This window comes from Gossypium arboreum, chromosome 1, assembly GCF_025698485.1.
Source record: "Gossypium arboreum isolate Shixiya-1 chromosome 1, ASM2569848v2, whole genome shotgun sequence".
Lineage (NCBI taxonomy): Eukaryota > Viridiplantae > Streptophyta > Magnoliopsida > Malvales > Malvaceae > Gossypium > Gossypium arboreum.
Genome location: NC_069070.1, coordinates 43,916,643 through 43,942,270, shown reverse-complemented (window position 1 = coordinate 43,942,270; position 25,628 = coordinate 43,916,643). Strand labels below are relative to the sequence as shown.

Sequence of the window (25,628 nt, the reverse complement as noted above, 5' to 3'; positions counted from 1 at the left end):
AATTGGCCCAACCAAAAATTTTAGAAATAAATCCACGGATGGATATATGAGTCTAAATTCGGGGAAAATTTACGGAACTGGTTTTCGAGTTCTGGAACTCGAGATATGATTTTTAAGGTGACAGGATGCAGTTTCCCACCGGACTGGAAATGTGAAAATAGTCTGTGTGACACATGAGAGTTGGTCCGAGAACCCTCGTGTCCGACTCCGCGACGGTATCGGGAACGGGTGTTACAATTTTATTGGTATCAGAGCTATGGTTTAGTCGGTTCTAGGACTACTGTAGCGCGTGTGAGTCTAGCTATACATGCCAATGTGTTAGTGCTTAAAAATGTATGACTTCTGACGGTTGAAATTTTTGTTTTGATTAGCAAATGGAACCCGGGGTCGAGAGACCCTTGGCGGATGACGTTGAAAGTGTAGCGGCTGCTCCTGCGCAAGGGACACCGCCTGTTGAGCCTCAGTCATCCGCGAATAATCAAGATGAAGGGGCGAAACAAGCCTTCTTCACCATGATGAATGAGTGGGTCGCGCAATATGCCCGAACCAAATCCGGCTGTCCATTCATTCCCAAATTTAAATAATCCACCCCAAGAGCCCGTAATGCCATCAGTTGCTGATCCTGTGAGGCTGAGTAAACCACCGTGGACTTGATTAGGAAGCGTGGGGCGAGGAGTTTAAGGCCATAGTTACCGATGATGCCGAAAGGGCCGAGTTCTGGCTTGATAACACCATTAGAGTGTTTGATGAACTGTCATGCGCACCCGATGAATGGCTTAAGTGTGCTATATCCTTGTTGCGAGACTCAGCCTATTATTCGTGGAGGACCTTAATTTCCATAGTCCCAAAGGAACAAGTTACTTGGGATTTCTTCCAAACGAATTTCAAAGAAATACATTAGTCAACGGTTCATCGATCAAAAGCGTAAGGAATTCTTGGAGCTCAAGCAAGGTCGATGATGATGAGATCTCAATCTGAACATGATTTCGTAAGACTTAGTCGGTATGCTCGGAGTGTGTGGCTGATGAGGTTGCTATGTGCAAAAGATTTGAAGAGGGATTGAATGAATAGTTAAAGCTACTGGTGGGTATTTTGGAGATAAAAGAATTTGTAACACTAGTTGAACGAGCCTGCAAGGCGGAAGAGCTCTAAGGAGAAGAGGAAGGCTGAATTTGAAGCTAGAGATTATCGTAAAAGATCGACGGCAAGGCTCCATTTTCTACTGTAAAAAGTTCAGAGAGGACACAAATAAGTCGAGGGCGATTGCGGGGATTTCCATTAGAGCACGACCATCGATGGACTCACGAGCTACTTCGGTAGCTAGTGTGGGCAATAATCGTCAAGAAAAGCCCGAATGCCCCCAATGTGGAAGACGACACATAGGTGAATGTTGGGGTAAGTCTATTAATAGGGCCTGTTATGGATGCGGTTCGAAGGACCACTTCATTAGAGATTGCACGGAGCTGGATGAGAAGAATAAGATGCAAGGTGCAAGATCTAGTGGGAGGATGGCTAGAGGTAGACCCCCGAGGATTTCAGGAGGTAGGGGTGGTAATCAGAGAGGGGTTTCTGATACGGTTGTTAGATCCGAGACTCGTGCTCCTGCCAGAGCATATGCTATCCGGGCACGAGAGGAGCCATCCTCCCCTGACGTTATCACTGGTACTTTCACTCTCTTTGATACTAGTGTGATTGCATTGATTGACCTCGGCTCTACTCATTCATATGTATGTGAAACCTTAGCATCCAAAGAAGACTCTACCGTTGAGTCTATCGAGTTCGTAATTCAGTGTCAAACCCTTTGGGTCAATACGTATTGTTGATAAAGTGTGCAAGAGATGCCCCTAATAATTCGAGAATCTGCTTTCCTACCGATCCGATACTTCTACCATTTGATGAATTCGATGTTATTCTTGGTATGGATTGGTGATCGTGCATGATGCAAAGGTGGATCGCAAAAGGAAAACCATTGATTTGAGGAGTGCAAATAATGAGGTAGTCCGAGTCGAGTCTACTAATTTAAGAGGAGTGCCAGCGATAATATCTTCTATGACCGCTCGGAGATATGTGAAAAAGGGGTGTGAAACATACCTTGCATATGTGTTTGAGAATAAAGAGACGGAAAGGAAACTCGAATCGGTACCAGTGGTTTGTGAGTATTCAGATGTTTTTCCTGAGGAGTTACCGAGATTGCCACCGGTTCGAGAAGTGGAATTCGGCATCAAAGTGGTACCGGGTACTACGCCGATCTCAATAGCCCCGTATCGTATGGCATTAACTAATTAAAGGAATTGAAGGTTCAATTGCAAGAATTGACGGATAGAGGTTTCGCCGACCGAGTTTTTCTCCATGGGGAGCACCAAGATTGTTTGTGAAGAAGAAGGATGGAACTATGAGATTGTGCATCGACTATCGCCGCTTGAATAAAGTGACGATAAAGAATAAATATCCGCTGCCACGAATTGACGATTTGTTTGATCAATTAAAGGGAGCCTCAGTGTTTTCAAAGATAGATTTGAGGTCGGGGTACTATCAGTTGAGGGTCCGAGAATCGGACATACCCAAAACTACTTTTAGAACGAGGTACGGCCACTACGAATTCTTAGTGATGCCGCTTTGGGCTCACTAATGCCCTCGCGGTATTTATGGATTTAATGAATAGAATTTTCAGCCATACTTGGATCGGTTCGTAGTTGTATTTATCGATGACATTTTGGTCTATTCGAGAGATGAAATCGAACACGCCGAACACCGAGGCTAGTGTTGCAAATTTTACGAGATAAGCGATTATACGCAAAGTTCAAGAATGTGAATTTTGGTTGAGAGAGGTTAGCTTTTGGGGCACGTGGTGTCCGTGACGGTGTCGTGGTGGACCCGAACAAAATTTCGCCATAGTCGATTGGAAACCTCCAAGGAATGTTACCGTTAGGAGCTTTTGGGGCTTGCGGATACTATCGACGATTTGTGAAAGGTTTTTCGATGATAGCCGCACCGATGATGAAACTACTCCAAAAGATGTTAAGTTCGAGTGGTCGAATGTTTGTCAAGAAAGTTTCGATCGACTAAAACCTGCTTAACCGAGGCCCCAAGATTAGTACAAATGAGTCCGGTAAATAGTTTGTCATATACAGTGACGCATCCTTGTTTGGGTTAGGTTGTGTGTTGATGCAAGAAGGTCGAGTTGTGGCTTACGCGTCGAGACAACTAAAGCCGCATGAGAAAAACTATCCGACCCATGACCTTGAACTAGCAGCCATAGTGTTCGCCTTGAAAATATGGCGGCATTACTTGTTTGGAGAAAGGTGTCATATTTATTCGGACCACAAAAGTCTTAAATATTTGATGACTCAAAGAGATTTAAACCTGCGACAAAGACGTTGGCTTGAGTTGTTGAAAGACTATGAACTCATCATTGATTATCACCCGGGAAAGGCCAACGTGGTGGCCGATGCTTTAAGTCGCAAGGCACTGTTTGCTTTGAGAACGATGGATGCTCACCTATCCGTTTCACCCGATGAGGTGCTAGTAGTCGAATTAGAGGCCAAACCGTTATTGATTCATCAAATACTTGAATCTCAGAAGGTCGACGCTGAATTGGTCGCTAAACGAGTCGAATGTGTTTCAATAAGGAATCGAATTTCAGATTGACGACAATGATTGCTTGACGCTCAAGGGTCGATTATGTATTCGAGGATTCGAACTTGTTTCAAGATTCGGACGAGGCTCACAAGAGTCGAATGTCACCCACCCGTAGTACTAAAATGTACAATGACCAAACGCCAATTTTGGTGGCCCTTGCATGCAAACGAGACATTTCGAATTTGTTTCAAGGTGTTTGATATGTCAAAAGTGAAAGCGGAACATCAAGTGCCACCGGATTACTTCACCAATCATGATACCGAATGGAAATGGGATCGAGTGACAATGGATTTTGTATCCGGGTTACCGGTTTTGCAGTAAGAAAGATGCGATTTGGGTTGTTGTGGATCGATCGCTAAGTCACTCACTTTATCCCCGCGCGCACGGATTTTTCGCCGATAAGTTGGCGAGTTATACATCTCCCAAATTGTTCGATTGCATGGGGTACCTACTTCTATCGTGTCGGATAGAGACCCAAGATTTACGTCGCGATTTTGGAAGAAATTGCAAGAGGCTTTGGGTACCAAGCGCATTTTAGCACTTTTCATCCCCAAACCGATGGTCAATCCGAATGGATAATTCAAATACTCGAGGATATGTTGAGATGTTGCATCCTTGAGTTTAGTGGTTCATGGGAACAGTATTTACCTTTGATTGAATTCGCCACAATAACAGCTTTTCAATCAAGTATTAAGATGGCGCCTTACGAGGCTTTATACGGTCGTAAATGCCGTACCCCATTATTCTGGACTGAACTTAGTAAAGGTAAAATCTTCGGGGTTGATTTGATTAAGGATGCCAAGTAGAAAGTCCGGGTAATTCGTGAAAGTTTGAAAGCTGCTTCGGATCGCCATAAGTCGTATGCGGATTTGAGAAGAAAAGACATTGAATATCAGGTTGGGGACAAGGTATTTCTCAAAGTTTCACCCTGGAAGAAGGTGCTTAGATTTGGTCGTAAGGGCAAATTGATTCCGAGGTTCATCGGTCCGTATGAAGTATCCGAACGAGTTGTGCCAGTAGCGTACCGATTAATTTTATCCCCTGAGCTTGAAAGGATTCACAACGTTTTCCATGTCTCGATGCTTCGACGATATAGGTCTGACCCGACACACGTAATCACTCCATCTGAGGTCGAGGTTTAGCCTAATTTGAGTTATGAAGAAGAGCCGGTTCGCATTCTGATGCGCGAAGTAAAAGAGTTGCGCAATAAGAAAATCCCATTGGTGAAGGTGTTGTGGCATAAACACGGAATTGAAGAAGCCACTTGGGAACTTGAGGACTCTATGAAAGAGCGATACCCGAGCCTATTTACCGGTAAGATTTTCGGGGACGAAAATTTCTTAAGTGTGGGAGAGTTGTGACATCCCTAATTTAACCCTAGTCGGAAGTGGTTTCGGGACCACAAAACTGGGTCACAAAACATTTAAATACCTTATTCCATGCCAAATATATGTGAAAATGCATGTGTGAATTTTAATTCTTTGATTTAGTTAAATTGAACGTGAATTGAAAGAAAAGGACTCATGTGAAAGGATTTAAATATATGTGGCTAATTTTAAGAGGTTAGTAAAAGAGTGAAGTAAAATAGATGGAGTTGCATGTCAAATAGTCCATTTCCTAAGGATAGTGGCCGCCATGACAAGATTATGGGCAAAGGAACATGTTTCCAACATGTTAGGTTAGTGGTGTATGTAGGAAGCCATAAAATAAAAGCTACCATTAAAGAATTGAAAAAAAATGATGAGCATGGATGCCCCCTATTTGCCGTGAATTGAACAAGAAAAACAAAAAAAAGTGCTCACCTTTCTCAAATTTTTGTATTGTTTGAGTGAGGGAGAGGGGGTTTGGAGAAGCTTGGCCATACTTGCAACTAGATTGAGGTATGTTTGATGTCATTCCTTAAGATTCATGCATGTTTTAGTTGTTAGTTTGAAACCTACCTAGCCCATGGCTTAGATTTCTTTGCTATTTGATGGAGATGAAGTTCGCCATGGAGGTTGTCTTTCTTGGTTGGTATTTTAATGTTGTTGTGACGAAGCATGAAGAGAAGTGAGATGAATGTTTAATAAAAGGAGATTTTGTGCCATTGAGTTCTTGTTGTTATATGTGTATGTGCATGAGTATTCGCCATGCTATAGAATCCATGTTGCAAAATAATTAATGCTTAATGTGATATATAATAGTACTTGTGAATGAGCTTGAGAGTATCTAAATTATTAGTTGGAGGTGCCGAATGTGGTCTTGGATGAATTTTAAAGAACAAAGAAATTTTGGGTGACTATAGGTCAAGGACATTCGCCAAAGGCTTGTGTACTAGCAAAGTCGGCCTAGATGGGGTAAATGTTAAGTGTTAAATGTTCATGAGATAAAATTTTGTGATTTGATGAATTAATGATGATAGTATAGTTGATGTCATGTATAAATATGTGGCAAGACGGTTAAACTAGTTAATTTATTGATTAAGCTCAAGAAGCTAGAGGTGGAGAATCAAGCAAAGGCAAAGGAAAGAACATCGAGTAGCCGAGTTGGAACCATTTTACCCAATACAAGGTAAGTCATTAAGCATATATTTGATATTGCTTAAATGATTGTAATATCTATGCAATTGTGTTTAATGAGATGAAATATATACAAATGTATGTGTATGAAAAGATGATATTGTTGAACGTAAAAGAGATAGTGAAATGTGTAGGAAGTTTGCTTCGGCACTAAGTGTGCGAGAAATAGATGTGTACGGTGATTTAGATTGGCACCGAAAAGCGAGCTTGTAATGTATGGCACTAAGTGTGCGAGTTTGGACTATATGGCACTATGTGTGGGGCTTGAATCACATGGCACTAAGTGTGCGTGATTGAGTATTAAGCACTATGTGTGCGAACTCTACACATATCTCCGATTGAATATTTATATGGAGGTGTGACTTTATCGAGATGAGTATGGACAGCGGAAAGAGTAAGTACCTTGAGTTCATGGCTAATATATGCTATGTTCATGCTCGGGTGGAGTTGGTAAGATTTAAATCTATGTGATGATTTCAATTGCATTCCGTAAATAAGGTATCGTGGAATAGATGAAAGTTCATTTGATTGCATGATTGTTGCGGAAATGAAATGATGTATGGAAATTGCTTCAAATATCCTATTGAACAGTATATGAAATGTATATGTATGACTTGGTATGAGATTGATCCGAAGGTCTAAGGAACTATGGTATAGTTCGGTATGGTGGAACACTTGGCCTTGTTTCATTATTTCATTTTATGATAATTTTATTAATGGATGGTTGTGGAATGCTTATGACTTCTCGAGTTATAAACTCACTCGGTGTTTTCTTGTCACCCATTTTAGGTTTCTTGGACTCGTCTCCTTTTGGGTGCTCGGAACCGCAACTAAGTCATCACACCGGCGAGCAATTTTTGGTATTGTCTTCTTAGTCAACTTAGGAGAACATTTGGCATGTATGGGCTATTTTGTTTTGTTAAATTTTGGGTTGTAAACTTTAAGCCATGTGAAAATGGCCTATGTGGTCGCTTGAGTGGGATGCTAGAATCTATAGCCACGAGTCTTAGAAACCTTAATTTTGATAAGGTGGCCATAATTTGTGTCATGTATGATGGATGATTAGTAACGCTAAGGAAGGATTCATGAAATTGGCATAGTTCATCGCAGTAACTGTTGCAGACAGCAGCAGTGATATGAGATCGAAAAATCACTAAAAATAGTAGAAGTGGAATTAATTGCTAAAAAAATTACATACTCGAAGCTTGATGGGTCTATTTTCATATGGATGAAACGAAATGACCATATGAGCTGTATTTTAAGAGATATTCAAGATTTCGTGAGACAGGGCCAGAACGGTTTCTGGATTCTATGTTTCGACTTTGAAAATTTACCATAAATTATCCAGAAACAATTAGAAGTCATGCCTTATATGCATAGATTCCCCTTTGAGTCTAGTTACATTATAAACAAACGGTATGAGCATTGGAGCTCTGTACGAGATGATATCCAGGTCGTAATGCGCAAAGGTCAGTGTAGTCGAACCCCGAAACAGGGGTGACTTTAACAAATAAACTGTACCAATTGGCCCAACCAAAAATTTTAGAAATAAATCCACGGATGGATATATGAGTCTAAATTTGGGGAAAATTTACGGAACTGGTTTTCAAGTTCTGGAACTCGAGATATGATTTTTAAGGTGACAGGGATGCAGTTTCCCAACTGGACTGGAAATGTGAAAAATAGTCTGTGTGACACATGAGAGTTGGTCTGAGAACCCCTCGTGTCCGACTCCGGCGACGGTATCGGGAATGGGGTGTTACATTAGAATTGCTAAAAGACTACAAGTTTGTAATTGACTATCACCCGGGAAAGGCTAATGTTGTTGCTGATGCTTTAAGCCGAAAATCACAGTTTGCTTTGCATGTAATGAATGCACATTTGGCTATGTCTGACGATGGTTTGATAATAGCTAAATTGAAGGCAAGACCATTATTAGTTCAACAAATTTGTGATGCCCATAAGGTTGATAATGAGTTGATAGCAAAATGAGCTCAATGTGATGCAAATGCTGATTCAGAGTTTCGAGTTGTTGCTGATGGTTGTTTGAGATTTAGAAACCAAATATGTGTCACAAGAAATTCAGAGCTGATTCAGATGATTTTGAATGAATCTCATAGCAGTCGGTTATCTATTCACCCAGGGAGTACAAAGATGTATAATTATTTAAAACAGCTTTATTGGTGGCATGGTGTGAAACGAGACATTTTTGACTTTGTTTCAAAATGCTTAATCTGTCAACAAGTAAAAGCCAAGCATCAGGTACATTCTGGATTGCTTCAGCCGATTATGATACTTGAATGGAAAGGGGACAGAGTTACTATGGATTTTGTATCTAGTTTACCATTGACACCAAGCAAGAAAGATGCAATCTGGGTTATTGTGGATAGATTAACTAAGTCGGCTCATTTTGTTCCGATACGCACAGACTACTCGCTTGATAAGCTAGCTAAATTGTATGTTTATCAAATTGTGAGATTACATGGTATGCCTATATCTATTGTGTCGGATAGAGATCTAAGGTTTTCATCGTAATTTTGGAAGAAATTGCGAGATGTACTAGGTACGAAATTACACTTCAGCACTGCTTATCATCTACAAACAGATGGTCAGTCTGAACGAATCATTCAGATATTTGAGGATATGTTGAGATGTTGCATTCTTAAGTTCAAAGGTATGTGGGAACGATACCTACTTCTGATTGAATTTGCGTACAATAATATCTTTCAATCGAGTATCAAAATGGCACCTTAGGAGGCTTTATACGGTCGTAAATGTCGTACACCGTTGTACTGGACTGAGCTCAGTGAAAATAAGATACACAGGGTCGATTTGATTAGAGAAACTGAACAGAAAGTGAAAATGATCCGTGAAAGTCTAAAAGCAGCATCAGTTCGTCAGAAGTTATATGCGGATTTAAAACGTAAAGATATAGAGTTTCAGATTGGAGATAAAGTCTTCTTGAAAGTTTCACCATGGAAGAAAATACTTAGATTTGGTCATAAAGGCAAATTGAGTCTGAGGTTTATTGGACCGTATGAGATTATAGAACGTATTGGCCCGGTTGCTTACAGAGTATTGTTGCCACCTGAGTTAGAAAAGATCCACAATGTATTCCATGTTTCGATGCTTCGTAGATATCAATCTGATCCTTCACATGTGATTAGTTCGTCTGAGATTGAGATTAAGCCCGATATGGCAGACGAGGAAGAACAGATTTGTATTTTGGCTCACGAGATTAAAGAGTTGCGAAATAAGAAGATTCCGTTAGTTAAAGTATTGTGGCATAAACACGGAGTTGAGGAAGCAACGTGGGAGCCAGAGGATGCAATGAGAGAATGTTATCTCAACCTATTCACCAGTAAGATTTTCAGGGACAAAAATCCTTGAGGGGGAGAGTTGAAACAGCCTGATTTAGACTTTAATCGGAACGGTGGTTTTTGGATCACGAATCTGAGTCAGAAAAATATTTAAAAATTAATTTTTGTGTTTATTTTGTGTGAATTTATATCTGTGAAATTTTCGTGATTTAATTTTGTTGTTTGAGTGTCCGATTAAATAAAATGACTTAATCGCGTAAAATGAAAACTTGATAGTTTAATGTGTGAGGACTAAATTGTTGATGTCTTTATAATATGAAGCTCTTATGCTGTAATTGCCCATTGATGAACCGTAAATTATACATATTTTTGCCCCATGTTTAGTGCATTTTATGGATGATTTCCTACTAGAATTGGTGAATTCGATGCTTCTAATGCTTTAATTTCATGTTTTATACTTAGGAGAGCATAGGAGAGCGAAAGGAACAAGAAACGGGCCAAAAACAGAGAAAATAGGCCAAAGTACAAAATCAACATGGCCTGGACCTCCTCACACGGGCAGACCACACGGTCGTGTCAATTTGGCAGGCTCGAACACGGCTTGAAGTAATCGAACATGGGCGTGTCACACGGGCATGTCCCTACCGAGCCCAAGTTGAGTCCAATTTGGAAAAGGCTAATTTTGAGGGCTCTTAGGCATCCCAAAGCCTATAAATACACCCTAGAGGAGGAAGAAAAAAGGGACAGAAAGGAGGGAGTAAGGAATTACTCCAAGGAAGCCGAGTGATCCATCTCAGAAGCCGAATCCATCTCAGATGTTTTCTTATTTAGTTATGAACTAAAACCCCTAAATACCTAAGGGGAATGAAACCTAAGACGAATCTTGTTATTATTTTTTGAATTGTATGATAAATATTTAACTTGTTCTTAATTATGTGTTCTTAATTCTTGTTTTGATATCCCAGGATACTGATTCAGGATAAGCTCTTATTCAGAGGAGGAATAGACCCTGTCTAGGAGTACATTTGTCATAATTAAGCGGAGTTGATTGTGCGCCTAGACATAGGGTGACAAGATTTTACCGGATTAGGGTGAAACCTAATAAGGGGATCCATAGATCGAGTTAATGCAACCCTAGAGTGTTAATTTATTCAATCTAGGGATTAGACGTTATTAGTCTTGAATAGGGATAATAACATAACTTAGGGATCTCTACGGAATAAGTTAAATGAATAAATCATCCGATTCGGAGCCAGAATAGCAAGTAAAGTCTAGGTGGATTTTTCCTTTGGTATTGTCTTAAGTCAATCGATTTTCCCCAAAAACAATTCCCCAGTTCTATTCTCTGTGAGTTCTTAGTTTAGATAATCAGTTAGTTAAAACAAAAACCTCTTTATTCTTAGGCTAGATAATAAAAAGACAGTCATTACTAGTACTTTTAGTTCCTTTGGGTTCGACAATCCGGTTTTGCTAAAACTATACTACTGTTCGATAGGTACACTTGCCTACATTTCAATAATAGTTAGTTCAAGAATGAGTAATTATAAATATTTAAAACCTATCATGAAATCACGCGATCGAGTTTTTGGCACCGTTGCTAGGGAACTGAAATATTGTAACACCCCGAACCCGAGACCATCGCCGGTGTCGGACACGAGGGGTTAACAAACCAAGTTCACTTGTTTTGCCCACCAATTTGACATTTCCAGTCAGGCTGGAAAACTGCATCACCGTCGCCTTAAAAATCATATCTCGAGTTTCAAAACTAGGAAACTGGTTTCGTAAATTTTCCCTGAATTTAGACTCATGCATCCATCCATGGATTTATTTCTAGAATTTTTGGTCAGGCCAATTGGTACAGTTTATTAGTTAAAGTCACCCATGTTACAGGGATCGACTGCTCTGACCTTCGCGCGTTACAACTTGAATATATCACTGTACAGAACTTTAATATTGGTGCCATTTGTTTCTAATGAAACTAGACTCAAAATGGAATCTGTACATATAAGGAATGACTCCTAATTCTTTCTGGATAATTTATAGAAAATTTTTAAAGTTGCGACAGGGGACCCAGAAACCGTTCTGGCCCTGTCTCACAATAGCTTTAATATCTCTTAACATGTAACTCCTATGACCATTTCGTTTCTTCCATATGAAAATAGACTCATCAAGGTTCATTTATATAGCTTATTCACTATTTAATACTATTCCTACAAATTTTGGTGATTTTTCACATTCACGTCACTGCAGCTGGCAGCATCTGTTTTTAAGGTAGGTCTTACCTATTTGGTAGTCTCCATGAACCAACTAGTCTTGCCATACATAGGTTCATATATGATCATTTTAACCATGCCAATGGCTGATCATGTGACCAACATTCCCATTTCCAATCCATGGTCACATCATGACACCAAATATATACATATACAAACCGCAAATAGTCTAAGTCGATACTTCACTTTTACGAGCCATTTTCGCATGGCCGTACACAAATACATCACAACATATTTAACCAACAAGGGGTAGTCGATACATGCCATTTCAAAGTTCAACCAAAATTTATACCAAAATAGAGACGTTGATAGTGTGGATGACTTGACTTTATTGATCCCGAATCCGATTGCTATCGAGCGAAATCTATAAAACAGAGAGCCAAAGTAACGGGTAAGCATTTTATGCTTAGTAAGTCTCAAGGAATATAATCAACTCTAATTACAGCAATACATTCACATAGCCAAATGCGTCATTTCATTAATACACATTCTTACTTCACACTTCATCATTATATACTTTCACAAAGTATCAATCAATTCAATAACTGAAATTCATTAGTCGATTGAGCGAATGTTGCTCAAACATGTCGACTTTCCAATGCACATATAAACGTACCTTATTCTTTGGGCTTCTCGAGTGTACTAATTGAATTTATTACAGCAACCAACACTCACCTCCAGCCCAAGATTCTTCGAATATAACCGGATATAAGCATGTGCACAAATGCCTTGGTCTTAGCCCGGATAGAATGACTCGCACGAATGCCTTGGTCTTAGCCCGGATATAGCCGCTAGCACAATTGCCTTCGGTCTTAACCGGATATAATTTCCAGCATAATTGTCTTCGGGCTTAGCCGGATATCATTCAATTTCTCATGCACACATACATCAATAATCATTGGACATACATATTTCATTTTCGTTACTAAGGCTCAAACACAATTATAATCATTAGCATAATCGCCGGGACTTAGCCCGGGTAGAACTCGAATACTCATACACACATAAATCAATAATCAATACATCCATATTTCATTCCACATAATTCAATTAAGGTCACTTCTTGAGGACTTACCTCGGATGTTGTCGAACGGCTTTTACGGCTATTCGATCACTTTTTCCTTCCCCTTGTCCAATTGTGGCCCTCTTAGCTCTTGAGCTAATTCAAACAAATTCAATCTATTAAAACCTCATTGTGCTAGCTTATGGCGAATATGACAAGGAGTTTAAATGGTCATATGGCCACTCTTTAGCTTGAATACACAATGGTCATGCACATTTTATACTACATCAAGCAATTCAATACAATTTATTCGAGCATCAAGGAAAAGCTAAGGCCTTCAATAGGCTACCCAAGGCCGAATATTCATGTACATGTTGAGGCCAATTATGCACTTAATACCTCACAAAACAGCATGCATTTTACTAGTTAATGCTTTGCATATTGTTGCTCAAAACTTATAATATAGCATCGAGCACTCATATGTGTGCTAGGCAAATGTGCTTGCAATTTCACATTCATTCTTCAACATCTTCTTCTTTAAACAAACATATTCATCACTTAGTTCATAACCAAACATCATGTGCAAACATATATATACATATATGAGCATGGTCAATTTCAAGGTGTCCATAGCCATCCAAAACACAAATTTTAACTAACATGCAAGAAGCATGAACCATGCTTATGAATGCATCATGGCGAATATGACAATCATGCTCCTTTTCAACTTCAATCATGATTAAACAAAAGAAAACTCAAAATCTTACTCAAGAGTAGACAATCCATCATTGCATGCATCATCATCAAGCTTTACACTTAGCATGCAATGGCTTTATCACCATAACAACTTTGGCCAAATACCATTTCCATGGCATAACAAGGATTTGAGCCATGGCTAACATGCACATCAAGTTAGCAACCAAAACATGCATGAAACTCCTAACACAACCTCATACATACCTTAATCTTGATGCAAACTTAGCCAAATCTCCTTCTAGATCTCTTCCAACCCAAGCATGAAGCAAAAGTCCTCCCCTTTTCCTTAGTATTTTCGCCAAGAAGTGAAAATGGATGAACACAACAAAATTTTTTTCTTCCTTCTTTCTCAACTCACGGCAAGGGGCATCCAAGCTCATCTTTCTCTTTTTTTTTCATTTTTTATGCTTATTTTATTATAATACTTCCTACATGACTCACTAGCCAAACATGTTGGAAACATGTTTTCCTTGCCCATCATGCCCACCTTGGCGGCCATTATAGTCAAATTTAGGGAATTTGACATGCAAGGACAACATTTTCCTAGTGTGCATCAATAGGCCTCTTCAACATTTGCCTATCTCATTTCTAAGTTTTCTCACACAAGTCCTTTCTAGTGAAATTCACCTTTATAACACTAAATCAATCATCATAAAATGTCATACATGAGCACGCACATATTATAGGTATCAAAATAAATTTTTAATTATTTTTATGCTTCGGTTTTGTGGTCCCGAAACCACATTCCGACTAGGGTCAATTTTGGGCTGTCACAAATATTAGGAACGCTCAATTTTTATTACTTTAGCCATTTATTTTTCTTGCACTTTAATTTATTATTAGTATTTATTAATTTACTTTTTCCTTCTCTTGGCAGGTTTTTATAGTTTATGACTAAAAGGAACCCGTCAGGACCATTACTTTTTGACGAAGAAATCGATCGTATAGTTCACAGAAATGAAAGAGAAATAAGGCGAAGCTTACGATACATAGAGAACGAGCAAGAAGAAGATACTCAAACCCTAACCGAAGAGATGGCTAAAAACCAATCAGCTACGTCTTACAATTACAACTAATCAAAATCCTGCTCCACGCATTATGTATGATTATGCTAAACCTTCTTTAACAGGAACTGAATCGAGCATAGTTAGACCTGCTGTAGCTGCAAATACTTTTGAATTAAAACCTAACACTATTCAAATGATACAACAATTTGTTTAGTTTGATGGTTTGCAGGATGAGGATCCTAACGCTCATTTAGCCAACTTCTTGGAACTATGCGATACATTTAAAATAAATGGTGTTTCTGATGATGCCATTCATCTTTGACTATTCCCTTTTTCATTAAGGAACAAAGCTAAACAGTGGTTGAACTCGTTACCACGAGGGTCAATTACTACTTGGGAACAAATGACCGAAAAATTTTTACTAATATATTTTCCACCGGCTAAAACGGATAAATTACGTAATGATATCTCTTCTTTTGTACAGATGGATTTAGAAACACTCTACGATGCATGGGAGAGATACAATGATCTTTTGAGAAGGTGCTCTCACCATGGGTTACCGCTTTGGCTCCAAGTTCAAACATTCCATAATGGTCTGAATCCTTTAACTCAGAAAATGGTTGACACAGCTGCTAGTGGAACCATCAATAATAATACACTTGAAGATGCTTATGAGTTTATAGATGAGATGTCATTGAATAACGATCAGTGGAAAGTCATGAGGACAAAGCCAATGAAAACAGCCGGCGTTTATAACTTCGATTCAGTCACCATGCTCTCTAATCAGGTAGAACTTTTAAATAAAAAGATTGATGGTTTTCTTAGTTCTTCACAGGTTCACCCAGTGATGCAGTGCGAAGCAAGTGGATGTAATATCCCAAATTAGGGCCTAATCGGAATAGTGGTTTTGTGACCATAAATTCGAGATAGAAATAATTATTTTATAATTATTTTGAGGTTTATGATATGATTGCATGATTCTGTGAAAATTTCGTGACGAAATTCTATGCATAAAGTGCTTAAGTTGAAATTAGGGACTAAATCGAATAATTTGCAAAACTTGCATTCTAGAATTTTTAGTATGAAATTGCTTTGGAATATTAATGAGGAGGTCTTAAATAGAAATTTGACCAATTTCTAAGTTTATGGACAAAAATTGGACATGGATGGATTTTTTGAAAGTTTAGTAAGGAAGGGCATTTTAGTCATTTGGATATTAAATGAAATAAAATGGGAAAAATAACACAAAAATGATCATCTTCTCCATAAGTTGCTGCAAAATTTTGCTCTCCACCATAGCTAGGGTTTCAACACTTTTAAGCCTTGATTGTAAGTGATTTCTATGCCCATTTTTAATGACTTTTATGTTTTTGAAATCCCGGTAGCTCGATTTAGCTTATGCTAGCAATAATTCAACCTAGGGTTCATATTTGGAAAAATACCCACAGGTGAAATTTGTGTATTTTGGTGTTTTATGATAGAATACGAGGTTTTAAATTATGCTAGACAACTTGTGCTACTCGATTTTAAGTGAAAAAGAGTAAAAGGGCTTAATCAGTAAAAATACCTAATATTTATAAGTACATGTTAGAGTGTGAATTTGATGTTGCCATAGAAGGGAAAAATGATCAGCATGTCATAAAACATAAGAAAATAGGATGAGGTTTAATTTACGAGCCTTGGGAAAAAAGTGCAAATATGTGAAAGTTTAGGGGCAAAATGGTAATTTTGCCAAAGTTCGTATTAAGGGCTGTTTTGATGAATGAATGTATTAAATAAATTCATTTGGCATTATAGATCAAAAGAAATGAGATTCAAGTCGCAATCGAGGGAAAAACAAAGTTTACGAGGAATAGGCTCGATTGCTAATATTTTGTATCGAGGTAAGTTCATGTGTAAATAAGGTAACATAATTTTTATTTTAAGTGATTTAATGTTATTTATATGACATTTATTATGATGAAATATGATGTTTTGTGTATTATTTGGTGATATGCAAATTATGTGAACAACTTGATAAGTATGAGATGTTAGCAAGTATCGGTTTCTACATTTCGAAGAAGCGATCAAAATGTGTAATTGAAAAGAATCCAGTTTGAACCTTGGGAATAGATTAGGGTACAAGTGACATGTCACTAGGATGGTTGAGTTTTGAGCTCGTTGAGTTGAGTCCGAGTTCGTGAGATGTAACTAGGCATCCGAGCTCGTTGAGTTGAGTCCGAGTTCGTTTATGGGCAGGTTACATGGTAGCTTGGCTACATAGATTTCAAAAGATGTTGAGCTTGTTTAGCTATGAGTATAGCACTTATGTGCACATTATTCGTGTATCCGAAATCATATTCTGATGTATTCAACGGGAGATCTCTAATAGAATAAGGAGAATGCCTAATACGAAGGTGACATGTTGGTAAGTGTGGTGAATAAGAAAATTTGACAGGTATGTGTTTAAATCCTCTGGTTGAGAACTTAGTATGATGAAATTGTAGTAAGATATTAAATGCAAATGTAACATGAATGTCTTGGTGTTGTTTATACAAACAATGTTTATGTTGAATGGCATGATTATGTTACTTGTTATTTGCATGTGAACTTACTAAGCATTTATGCTTACTCCCTCCTTTTCCTTCATTGTAGTTTTGACAAGCTGGCTTGAGAATCGGGATAGGTCGAAGGCTCGTTTACACTATCCGAAGACCTAAATTGGTAAAATGACTTGTATATTTTGAGTGTGGCATGTATAGCAATATACTCACTTTGTATAAATGATCATATGATATGGTTATGGTTTGGTAAGAAAAGGGCTTGCAAATGATTAGCTATTGGAATGGCTAATCAAGTTTATATATGATAACATGTATGCTTTATGTCTTAACTAAACCATGAAAATCCTTGGAATGGTAAAATTGGCCATAAAATAGAGTCATACAGCAGCAGTGATGTGAATTTGAAAAATCACTAAAAATATTAGAAATGAAATTAAATGATGAATAAGTTATGAAATTGAAGCTTGATGAGTCTATTTTCATATGGATGAACAAAACAGGTAAATGAGTTATATTTTATGAGATATTTAAGTTTTGGTGGAACAGGGTCATAGTGGTCTCTAAATCCCCTATTTTGAATTTAAAAATTCACCAAAAATTGTACAAAAATAATTAGAAGTTGTAATTTATATGTAAAGATTCCTTATTGAGTCTAGTTTTATGAGAAATAAACATCATAATCATTAAAACTCTGTACAGACAGATATTTGGTTCGTAATAAACAGGGGTCAGAGTAGTCAAACCCTAAAATAGGGGAGACTTTAACTACTAAACTGTACTAATTTGCTTGACCAAAAATTCTATAAAAAAGTTATTAGATAGATATATGAGTATAGTTTCAATAAAAATTTACGGATATTAATTTCAAGTTTCAAAACTTGAGATATGAATTTTTAAGCGATTGTGACGTAGTTAGCCAGCTTGTCTGGAAATTTTTAAATAAATTGTTTGAGCTGTTTAATTAATGAATTAAGTTTAGTAACACCTCAAGCTCGACTCTGACGACAGTCTTGGGCGTGAGGGCGTTACAAGTGGAGGTGGAACAAGCCATTCAGAATACCAACCTTATGGCCACAACATGGATAACAAGCAATTAAATTACATGGGTAATAATCCTCGACCTCAAAACAATCCATATAGTAACACTTACAATGCAGGTTGGAGGAACCATCCCAATTTCTCATGGGGCGGTCAAGGAAATCAAAGACCACAATATCCTCTGGGTTTTCAGCAACCACCCTACCAATAGGAAAAGAAGCCGAACCTTGAAGAGATGCTCTCAAAGTTTATATCGGTGTCAGAAACCCATTTTTAGAATACCGAGACAACACTTAAAAATCAACAAGTGTGGATCCAAGGGATTGAAACTCAGATAGGCTAGCTTTCCAAACTAATTTTCGAATGACCACAAGGTAGTTTGCCAAGTAATACTGAACCCAACCCAAGGGAACAGGTCAACGCGATTAATGTTCAAGATGAAGAAGGATTTGTGGAGCCTGAACCAGAACCGATGCAAGAAACTGTGGTAAGCAAAGGTCAAGGTGAGGTAGATCAAAATACAACCAAATCGGCGAATGTCGAATATAAGCCTCGTGTGCCATACCCCAACGCGACAAGGAAAGACCGCTCAGATGAACAATTTGGTAAATTCCTTAAACTTTTAAGAAAACTAAATATTCTCTTAAGGAAACTACATATTAACTTACCATTTATTGAAGCCCTATCGCAGATGCCAAACGCAATGAAATTTCTAAAAGAGCTTTTAGCAAATAAGCAGAAGTTGGATGAGGCGTCGCATGTGGAACTAAATGTAGTGTGCTCAGCTACTCTGCAAAGTAAGCTACCGAACAAATTAAAAGATCCCAGGAGTTTTACGATTCCTTGCTTAATCGGTAGTTAAGATGTTAATAATGCATTAGCTGATTTAGGGGCTAGTATTAACGTCATGCCCTACAAAATGTTTAAACAATTAGGTTTCAGGAAACCCAAACAGACTAGGATGAGCATTCAATTAGAAGATAAAACTTTAAGATTTCCTAGGGGTATTATTGAAGATGTGCTAGTAAAAATCGATAAATTTATATTCCCCATTGACTTCATTGTTTTAGACATAGAGGAGGATAGCAACACACCTTTAATTTTAGGAAGGCCCTTTTTAGCAACTGCTGAAACAATTATTAATGTTGGCACAGGTGAGCTCACGCTTCGCGTAGGAGACGAAACAATCACCCTTCAAGCTTGCAATTCTGACAACACATCGAAAATTGAAGGTGATTGTCTAAACCATTCTATTAAAACTGACCACATGATACAACCCACTTTGCAGGTGATAAGTCTGAAGGAAGTACATGAGCCACTCTCAAACAATAGTAGAGGATCTATTCTTGAAGAATGAAGGCTGCAAATAGATGAGCTAGATGAATGGTGAACACATAAACCGAGAACACACGATAAACTGAAACTACGCCAGAACGAGCTCGATACCTTTCCAAATCAACTTAAGGTTAGAGATAAAGTCTTACTAGATGCCGCGGATCCCTACATTGTCACTACCACACAGAATGAAGAAATCCCTCTTACGGTACTCAGCATTTTTCCATTCAGTACGCTGGAGGTGAGTCATCCCAAGTTCGGCACTTTTAAGGTAAACAACACCCGTTTAAAACCTTATTTTAAGATTGATAGCAGGAATGAGGAGTATAAACTCCTCGAACCACCATGATCATTCAACGGAGAGGTAAGTCAAGCTTAAACTATAAATAAGCACTTCTCGGGAGGCAACCCGAGCACTAACTGTATTAACTTCTTTAAAAATTTAGTCTTCAACATCTAACTTACTAACGGAGCTCTTGAATACAGGTTTTCCACAGAGACACGACCAAGCACACGGGCGTGCTTATGGCTGTGTGTAAATAGGGCAAGCATTTCCCCAAACATGGGCTCAATAAAATGCCACAGCCGTGCGACATGGCCGTGGGTGAGCCTGCCAAAACAACACGGGCGTGTGACACGCCCGTGTGGAAGACCCGTGGTTGAAACTGAGAAACTAGCACGGGTGTAGGGCTTGCACACACGGGCGTGGGAAAAGCGAACAAAACTAGATACGGTCGTGTGACACGGCCGTGTGAACCCAAATGCCTGAGGTACATGGGTATGGGATGAATTTTAAACACGCCCAAATAGGAAAAATGTGAAACACACGGGCAAAAATTGGGGAACACGGGCGTATGCCATGGCCGTGTGGCCCAAAATCTATAAATACCATGCACTATTCACTTTCTTCCCCATTCAAAAACCCTAACCCTAGTTGCTGCAAGTTCACACGGCCTCCCTACCACGCCCGTGCGTCGCTTCCCACTTCATTTTTTACACCTGATTTCTCTCCTAGCGTTTGTTTACTTTTCCCCCTTTACTTGACTCATTTTTCATGTTAGTTATCACAGTACCATGCATTTTTCATGATTATTTTCATCTCTCTATCACTTACATTTTACTTATAGCACAAGTTATTTTGTTTTCATGTTCAAATTCCTACTCTTTATGTGATTCCTCTACTTTATTTAATTAGTAGGAGTAAACATTCATGATTATAACAATATACATACTCATGCCTTTAGTGTTAACACTTTTTTATCCGTCACACATGTTGCATTCCATGAAATTCGTTGCTAATTTTTATGCCATACAATTGATTGCCTTGATTAATGTGTTAGTCTTAGTAGTTACTGAAATTATGTTTGTTACTTCCAAATTATTTTCATTTTACTTTGATAATTCCTCAAGATGAATTAAGGGTTTTGATTGCAGGTACCATGTCGTCTTCATGAGGAAAGAAAACTACCGTACCTACTTCGAAGAAAAGGAAGGGAGCGTTATCTTCCGCGGGTCCAGCCACAAAAATTCGTCACCCTCTCCTTCAGTTCCCCCAGGGGTCCCAAGAAGAACTTTTCCAAATACTCTGGGCCTGACCTTTAATTGCGGGCCACTACATCGATTGGGCTACCGTAGAACAAGTTCAGTTGGCTGATACGATTCGAGCCCTCTTAACCACCGAACCTTGGGAGTTGTTCTTTAGGATTATCGAACCAACATACCTCGAGCTCGCGATGGAACTCTGCTTAATGTTCCATCTCCAGACCGTAATGACGAACTACGATGATCCCAGTACGGTCTAGTTTCGCCTAGGTGGGTTAGTTCGCCAGCTCAGCGTCCCAGAATTCTGTATGATACTGGGTTTATATACGGAAGAGTTCAATGAGCAGAATGACTTAGATACTCTCATTCGCCACATACATTTCTCTACCTCGAAGTGCTGGCACACTTTGGCCCCTGGCGCAGCCTCCTACAATCCTAGCCACTCCAAGGCATCAGTTCTCCCACCATCCCTGAGGTACCTACACGCCATTTTGGCTCACACGATTACAGAGAGGCGAGAGAGCATTGGCTTCGTCAACACTCACGATGCCTACTTCGTATGGTGCATGCCGCACGGGTATGTCATCGACCTTGCCTATTTCATCGCCCTCGCGATTCAGCATCAGACGGAGCAGCATAGGAAGGGGATCATCTCCATCAACCCCTATGTTACTCGGTTGGCTTGACACTTGGGGCTCCTTAAAATCGCAGCCCAAGAATCATCCCTCACCCTCATTGGCCAGATGTCTCCACAAGGCATCTCGAGCATGCTTAGCATGAGGATGATCGAGAGGCACCGAGGAACCTACCCTCCCCAGTATCGTCTCACCCAATCTACCGAGGAGGAGGTCTACGAGGACATTCCTGATGATGTCCCTCTACAGCACGAGGACCCACCGACTCAGCCACCACCACCCTCTCGTCTAGTTCATGCGGCGGCTTCATACGCTGACATCTCTGAGCGCCTCACTCGATTCGAGCAGTAGTGTTTTCAACAATTTGACAACATTGATGCTACTCTACAGCAGATTTGTCAGCACCTCCACATCTCATCGCCAGTCCCACCTCGTGAACCATCCAGCGATAAAGATGTTCAAAAACATTTATTTATTATTATTTTATGTTTTTATTAAAACTACTTTTTTACTTTTAATTTTAGTGGATTTTAGAATTTTATTTTTAATTATCAATTTCAGTTATTTCATATGAGTAATTAATTTTCCTTATATCTCCTAAAAAGTTCCTAATTTTATCACAGTTATATAAAGCTCTTAAGCTCATCACATAGGAACTAAAACTCTACCGGGAAAGGTTCTCCACAACTGCCATGTCCTGCTCGACCACGACCATAGCTACCACTAGATATAATATTCTTTTGGCGCAGGACATATAGACTAATGAACCTTTACGACCGCCGGAGTATCCACCTCCACTCTCGAACCGATTACTCTCTAAAACTCCAGTTCGAGGAATTCATCATACAGGAAGTTTCACTTCTCTCCCTCTCTTATTCTTATACTCTAATATCTATCTTTGTACATTGAGGGCAATGTACGTCTTAAGTGTGGGGGGATATTTATTTCATTATCAGAAAAATCCCTGAATTATTGCCTTGTTCTCTTGAAAAGATGTCATATCATATTTAGGATAAATTTTAATTGATTTATGATTTTGATTGATATAAATTTTAATTGATTTATGATTTTGATTGATAGATTTTGAATTAAAACATAGGCAATTATGCATTGATTGTTTAAACTTTAAGACATTAGAGAATCAAGCATGATGAGTTGATTTTTAAGAATTTAAAATCTTAGGTTGTTTCCCCAAAGTTTAGGTATTACTTTGAGTTGGAATTCACAAGTTTTTAAACATCAAAAAGCCATAATTTTTATTAGATTTTTGAGCTTTTTGAGTATCTATTAATTCTTTCATACTCACTTTTATTATTGCTTTGAGTACGTCAGTATTGAATTGTTATTCTAGAACTTGCTTGATTATGCATGTCGAGACCACACCATTTGATTTGATATGTCAAAATGATTAAGGCAATTAGGATTAACCCAGTCATGCCATAAAAAGCCTACCTCCACGATTAACCCCTAGTAAACCCCCTTGGGCCTAACAAAGCCATTCCTTGTATTACCCTTAATGTTAACCCTTAACCCATTATTTTTGAAATCCCCTAAATTAATCCCTATTTTTGTTTAGATTTGAGTTGAATGGATTGCTTAGCTATGTTTTGTTCTAAATAGTTAGTCTATGTTATTTAACTTGTTATTAAAAAACAAACAAACTATGTATACATATTAGTAATTCCATATTCTGAGAAGAAGCTCTGTTGTACGCAAGTGAAGATTAACTCATTTTCTAGTTAGGCAATTTTTCAATTCAATCTCGATTCTAACCATTTCTTTCAGCTTGTGACCACACCCCCTAACCAAGCCTCATTACAACCCTCTAAAGACATTTTGATTGATGTTTCATCTCAATTTATCAGAGGTGGAGATTTGATTTTCATGCAAGCTTATGGTAATGACTTTTCATTATTGACTATTGAGTGCTTCATTTATTGTCCTTAAAACACCTCGAGTGATTTGAGTGAATCTTTAGTGAGGATGTGAAACTTTTTGATATTTCGAATCAAAGGTAATTACTTAAATGAGGAGAGACACCTATGTTTTCAGGAGAAAATGCTCAACTTGGAATGTTTGAAACTTTTATGTTCTTTTAGTTGAATTCTCAATGTATGATTACTTATGGATTATTTTGAGATATTATCGATAGAAATTATAAGTTGAGAAGAATTTATTTTGATTATGAGTTGAGAATTTTGCTTGAGGACAATCAAATGCTTAAGTGTGGGGGTATTTGATAAACCGTAAATTATACATATTTTTACCCCATGTTTAATGCATTTTATGGATGATTTCCCATTAGAATTGGTGAATTCGATGCTCCTAATGCTTTAATTTCATGTTTTATACTGAAGAGAGCATAAGAGAACAAAAGGAACGAGAAACAGGCCAAAAACGGAGAAAATGTGCCAAAGTACGAAATCAACACGGCCTGGACCTCCCCACACAGGCAGACCACACAGCCGTGTCAATTTGGCAGGCTTGAACATGGCCTGAAGTAATCGAAGAAGGGCATGTTACACGGGCGTGTCCCTGCCAAGCCCAAGTTGAGTCCAATTTGGAAAAGGCTAATTTTGAGGGCTCTTAGGAATCCCAAAGCCTATAAATACACCCTAGAGGAGGAAGAAAAAGGAGACAGAGAGGAGGGAGTAAGGAATTACTTCAAGAAAGCCGATTGATCCATCTCAGAAGCCAGATTCATCATCAAGACTGAAGATCTCTCCTCAATTTCCTTTCAGGAGTTTTGGGTTTTCTTTATGTTTTGTATTCTTTATCATTCTGATTTTCTTATTTAGTTATGAACTAAAACCCTAAATACCTAAGGGAATGAAACCTAAGACGTATCTTGTTATTGTTTTCTGAATTGTATGATAAATATTTAACTTGTTCTTAATTATGTGTTCTTAATTCTTGTTTTGATATCCCAGGATACTGATTCAGGATAAGCTCTCATTCAAAGGAGGAATCGACCCTGTCTAAGAGTACATTTGTCATAATTAAGCGGAGTTGATTGCGCGCCTAGACATAGGGTGACAAGATTTTGCAGGATTAAGGTGAAACCTAATAAAGGGATCCATAGATCGAGTTAATGCAACCCTAGAGTGTTAATTAGAGAAAAGTCTCAAATATTCAATCTAGGGATTAGACGTTATTAGCCTTAAATAGGGATAATAACATAACTTAGGGATCTCTATGGAACAAGTTAAATGAATAAATCGTCCGATTCGGAGCCAGAATAACAAGTAAAGTCTTGGTGAATTTTTCCTTAGGTATTGTCTTAAGTCAATTGATTTTCCCCAAAAGCAATTCCCCAATTCTATTCTCTGTGAGTTCTTAGTTTGGATAATCAGTTAGTTAAAACAAAAACCTCTTTATTCTTAGGCCAAATAATAAAAAGACAGTCATTACTAGTACTTTTAGTTCCTTTGGGTTTGACAATCCAGTCTTGCTAAAACTATACTACTGTTCGATAGGTACACTTGCCTACATCACGATAATAGTACAGTATTTTGTGACAGTCAGAGTGCAATCTTCCTTACAAAAGGGTTCCAAAAACATAAAAATCAACAAAAACTAACACCAAAATGACTTACATGTAGAGGGTTTCTCTTTGTCAAAATTTCAAGCTCCCAAATGGCTATTCTTGTTTAAATTTTCGGTGCATGAAGGAAATGAAAAAGGTGACCATTTTTATTTTCTTTTATTTAATCTATCTTAAGTCATCAAACTACCAAACCCCACCTACCTTGACTTTTCATTTATTACACTCCATGTACATCCAGTCACACATATAATAGTCTAATTACTCAATAAGGACCTCAACTTTTATGTTCTATAGATATTTAACACATTTAGCTAACAGAACACAACTTTAGCACTTTACGTGATTTAGTCGTTTTTCACAAATTGAGCATTCAAACGATAAAATTTCTTAACAAAATTTTTACACAATCATATTATCATGATGTGATCTCAA

The 25,628-nt window shown here is 38.3% G+C and overlaps 1 non-coding gene across 1 annotated transcript; it reads right to left on the bottom strand.

Moving 5' to 3' along the window:
• Positions 1 to 15,007: 15,007 nt before the first annotated feature.
• On the bottom strand, positions 15,008 to 15,114 carry LOC128282365 (small nucleolar RNA R71). The gene has a single exon (XR_008272625.1). It is a non-coding gene; the product is annotated as a small nucleolar RNA R71 (small nucleolar RNA).
• Positions 15,115 to 25,628: the final 10,514 nt, after the last annotated feature.